We start from the raw sequence: 5,199 nt of genomic DNA on the forward strand, positions 1-5,199 counted from the left end.
AAACCAGCGAGACCGAAAACAGGGAATCAGAGGTATCGATGTATAACCAAGGCAACTACAAAGCAAAAGGAAGGAATAGTGTAGATACAGAACTTCCAAATGGCAAGGAAGTCAAGCAGATTTCAAGATAAAACAGCCTGTTTTAAGCAGGGGGAAAATGAATAAACTACAGGGTAATCTCAAAGAAAAAGAATACAACTTTACATCCGAATAAAAAAGAGGAAATCAGAAAGATTTAGTAAGCATTAACACAACAGTAATGAAAATTAGAAGAAAACCCACAAACAAAATGAACTCAGCATAGAGAATTATATGGAACAAAGAATCCAGCAGTGCCATACACATAAAGAAAAACATAAGTAATAAAAGCTATCTGTTGTGTTTTTTCCAGTTTTCCAAAAACTCCATTGCCCTTATCACCCCTCGTCTCCTGGACTTGTGAGAGGAATAATAAAACTATACAAACTTGGGACCTGGAGGTTGACGGGGTTGGCGGGATGGGTCCCCAGACTGTACCACCTCTACAGGTGGGCCATGAAAGGCAGGGCAGCAGCTACTGCAGGTCTGGAGCTAGCAAAGACAAGGTTGCCAGCACCAGGGTTGCCACGCCAACTTCTACCTGTAGTATAGGGAGAGTGCCAGGTCTTATTATTGCTATATAGAAGGCTTAACTCTCTCTGGAGTCTGATATACTGCCAGAGAGAGCATCTCTGTCTTCGGTGACTTTCAAAGCCTGACCAGGCTGCATTTTATCCCTTGCCTGGTGAGCAGAGCTGACCCGGGTCATCAAGCAGTATGGAAGATGGTCAGTCATCACTAGTACAAGCAATGGGATTGGAAAAGCCGATGCCAAAGAGCTGGCACGTCGTGGTCTCAGTATTGCCTTCATTGGTCAGAACATAGAAGCAGCAAGTTGTCGCTATAGACAACCAACAGCTTTGAAGTGAAAACGGATATCCTAGTTGCGAACATCAGCCACAGCTGTGAGATCTACCCCCCAATTGGAGAAGCCGTGAAAGACAAAGATATTGGCATCTTGGTAAATCATGTGGGCGTGTTCTACCCTCTCACATCTCCGAGGACAAACTCTGGGACGTCACTCATGCCAACATCACTGCAGCCGGTCTGATGGGCCCCATTGTGTAAGCAGGAGCATTACAGTAGGAATATGCTTCCAAAGGCACCTTGTACAGAATCTGATCCCACTCCACATACGTCACCACCAAGCTGACCACTCACAGCACAGGTGCCCATGTTTGGTGCCTTTCCCCAAAGTAGACATCGTGTCCTCTCTACCTCGGAATTTCAGAAAAGAGATCCATTCCGTTTCTTTTTTTACAGTATGTGCCAGGCACTGGAAGTGGGGACTGAACATTCTCAACTGCTCACTATACAAAGAAGCCTTGTTTTGCAGTGCATGAACCTGGACAAGCAATTGGGAAGCTTCATCAGCCCACTGGAACCTACAGTGTTCAGACATGTGAAAGAACACATTTCATTCATCTCATGCATTTTCTTTCTGACTGATTATTTAGCATACCGTTGATCTATCCTTTGCAAAGTAAACATGGTACTTTGGGGGAATGCTGTAGGGGGAAAGCTCAAGTCATATGTGAATGGCACAGAGCAAATAAAGACCAATGCCTGGGAATTAACTGGAGAAATTTAAACACTGAGCAAATAATCACCAACGCCTGGGAATTAACTGGAGAAATTTAAACACTGATGCTCTTTTTCCCTGCTATCCAAAAGTTCTTTCTTGTCTTCTTAATGACCTTTTGCTTCTTCCTGTATGATGTTTTTGATGTCATCCCACAGCTCTTCTGGTATTTGGTCTTTAGTGTCATTAAGAAGACAAGAAAGACAGAAAAGACCAAATGGATGTCTCAGAAGAGACTCTGAAACTTGCTTTCTAGTGTAGAGATGTTAAATGGAAGAAGTGAGGAGGTACACAAGCTAAGCGGAAAATTTCAAAGGTTAACTTGAAAAGACAAAGTCAAATATTATAACGAAATGGGCAAAGACCTGGAGTTAGAAAACCAGAAGGGAACACACTCAGCATTTCTCAAGCTGAGGGAACTGAAGAAAAAATTGAAGCCTCAACTTGTGATATTGAAGGATTCTCTGGGCAAATTATTGGATGATGCAGAAAACATCAAAAGAAGATGGAAGGAATACACAGAGTCATTGTACCAGGAAAGAAATGGTCAATGTTCAACCATTTCAAGAGCCATCATATGGAAGTCCAAGGTACATTGAAGACATTGGCAAAGAACAAGACAATAGGAATTGATGGAATACAAATTGAAATCTTTCAACCAACTGATGCCACTCTGAAGGCACTCACGCATCTATGCCAAGAAATTTGGAAGACAACTACCTAGTCAACTGACTGGAAGAGATCCATATTTGTGCCCATTCCAAACAGAGGTGGCCCAATAGAATGTGGAGATCATTGGACAATATCATTGTCAATATCAAGTAAAGTTTTACTAAAGGTAATACAGAAATGACTGCAACCATACATTGACAGAGAACTTCCAGAGGTTCAAGCTGGATTCAGAAGAGGACGTAGAATGAAGGATATCACTGCTGACATCATATGGATCTTGGCTGAAAGCAAAGAATACCAGAAAAATGTTTACCTGTGCTTTATTGACTCTGCAAAGGCTCACAACTGTGTGGATCATGAGAAGATATGGACAACATTGTGACATAAGAGTATTCCAGAACACTTAATTATGAAACTTGTACATAGACCAAGAGGCAACTGTTTGAACAGAACAAGAGAACACTGAATGGTTACAAATTAGGAAACGTGTTACATTTATCCTATAAACAGAGCCATCACTTGAGCCTTAAAGAGTCTATAAAGATGAGGCCTTCCCAGAAGGCAATGTAAAATGCAAGGTGAGGAATTGCTGATTTTTCCAAATTATAACTTTAAGCCCTTAGATTGGCAAGAGCTGTCTGCCTGAAGACTAGAACATCTATAAACCCTCAGTCCAACTGCTCTTGCCAAACTGAAGGCTTAAACTAGGACTTGTATAAAGAGTCCTGGTGGATTACCTGTTGGTCTGCTTAACACAAGGTCAGCTGTTCAAATTTCACTCCAGAGGAAAAAGATAAGGCTCTCTGCTCCCATAAAAATTTATAGCCTCCAGCCCCTGTGAGTTGAAACCAACTTGTCCGCACCTAACAACAACTCCATAGAGCTTCCATGAGGAGAGCTGGTGTGGCACTGTAGAATAGGCACTGGAATGTTAACTGCAAGCTTGGCAGTTCAAGCCCACCCACTACTCCTCGGAAACCCTAGCCAGGGTCACTATGAGTTGGAATCAACTTGACAGCACTTAACAACAACAACAACAACAAGGGTTTCCTAGACTGTTGGTCTTTATGGAAGCTAAGAGTCTCATCTTGGCTGGTTGGTTTAAACTAGTTTCTCTGGTGTAAAAAGATGATGCTTTCTGTTCCTGTCAAGATTTACAGACTCAGAAACCCTATATAGGGCTGCTATGAGTCACCACGGACTCTAAGGCAGTGACTGAGTGACTGAGGACTTCTATTACTAGCTGAATCTGTTCATCATTACTGTTAGTGTCATCAACTCAGCTCCAACACATAGCGACCCTCTATGGGGTTTCCAAGGCTGTAAATGTTTGTAGGAGCAGAAGGCTCAAACCAGTGACCTTGTGTTTCACAGTCCAGTGTTTATCCTTCAGTCACTGAGCTCCCATTGCTACAAGAAAGCTTCTAGATAAACTTCTTCCAAACTCAGCGCCGTAGCACCACGATCATTCAGGACCGTGCACATTGACTGGGACAAGTCCAGGTCTGGGGTCAGCTCAGTGGACTGTGCTCCACAGATCTCTCATTCTTCTGAACCAGTCTACTTCCTAGGGTGTGATTTTCTCATGGAGGTGGCAACAGCACAAGAGATCAAACTCAACTTCAAAGTTCATTTCAATCCTGACTAACATTCTCCTTGGACAAAGCAAGTCATATAACCAATCTTCGGTGGTTGGGGAAGGGAAGTGAATGTTTGCTGAATAATTCAAACTATTACACCAGCTACCAAAGAAGTCCCTCCGTTTGTAAAGAAAAATTGATCTTTCCTGATCTGGCTCTTATAGTGGAAACCTACTGTTTTATCTGCTCTGTACTGTCCCTGTCTTAAAAAAAAACAGTACTTCCTTTTTCTGAGAAAAATTTCCACCTATTAACTCCAATCATATAGTTCAAATTGGAGATACCAGCTTTTTGCAAAATGCTGTAACCCCTGGTCATGGTTGACCAACCCAGGGCTAGACATGAAACCCAACAGAGGCACAAGCCCTTCACAAGGTTCTTTTGGTTGGTTGCTTTGACAACAGAGCAAGGATGACTCAGCCCTCTCCAGTACGCAAGTTATGAGCTGTATGGCCCAAGAGCTGTAGTGGCTGTTTCTCACTACGTGAAAGAAGTTGGAAAAAGTGAATGACATGACACATTGAGACTGTCACAACTGTAAAGGTAGAAGTTTTACAACAAAAACAGGGGAGTAGTTAATCTTACATTCCAGGACCCTAGGACCACCAAGGGAGAAGAACAGGAGCAGAATGCAAGACCCTATCCAGAGAAGCAGTGACACTGGATATGGAGGCAGAGATGAGGACATGGAGAGAGGGAGCAGCTGAGAACTCTAGATTCATGGAAAGAGAAAGGCTGTGTGCTGGCGGCTAAGAGGCAGACTTGCAGAATGTGCCCTTTGGTTGTTTGAATGATTATATGTTCCTAAGTGTTTTTGTGTACATTCAAAAACAGAAGGAATAGAAGCAAATACTGTTGGATGCGGATGCACGGAGGGGATTGTAATCATTGCAGTGACACGAAATACAATAGGATGCGTGTAAAATTGATGTTCTCCCATGTAAACTATCACTCAATTCACAATAAAAACTTAAAAAAAAAAAAAGTGAATGAAGTTCATGTGCCGGAAAGGAGATGATAGATGAGGAAAAGGAATTCATGTAAGCCTTCAAGTCTCCAGTTGCAGTTGGTCCTTCCCATATTTTAGGTACCTGTGACATCTTAAAGTCCTTCCAATAAATTCTTCTAGTTGTCAAAGGAAAAGCTGTTTCATTTTCATAAGTGACTAAACCCACTGCCTTTCAATATAGTCCAAGTCATGGTCATCCAATAGGACAGAGTAATATT

At 42.2% G+C, this 5,199-nt stretch overlaps 1 pseudogene; it reads left to right on the forward strand.

Annotated features, from left to right (window-relative positions):
* Positions 1-497: 497 nt before the first annotated feature.
* Positions 498-1,146, forward strand: LOC102834611 (annotated as a pseudogene).
* The last annotated feature ends 4,053 nt before the right edge of the window (positions 1,147-5,199 follow it).

Source organism: Chrysochloris asiatica, unplaced genomic scaffold (genome assembly GCF_000296735.1).
Source record: "Chrysochloris asiatica unplaced genomic scaffold, ChrAsi1.0 scaffold00156, whole genome shotgun sequence".
Taxonomy (NCBI): domain Eukaryota; kingdom Metazoa; phylum Chordata; class Mammalia; order Afrosoricida; family Chrysochloridae; genus Chrysochloris; species Chrysochloris asiatica.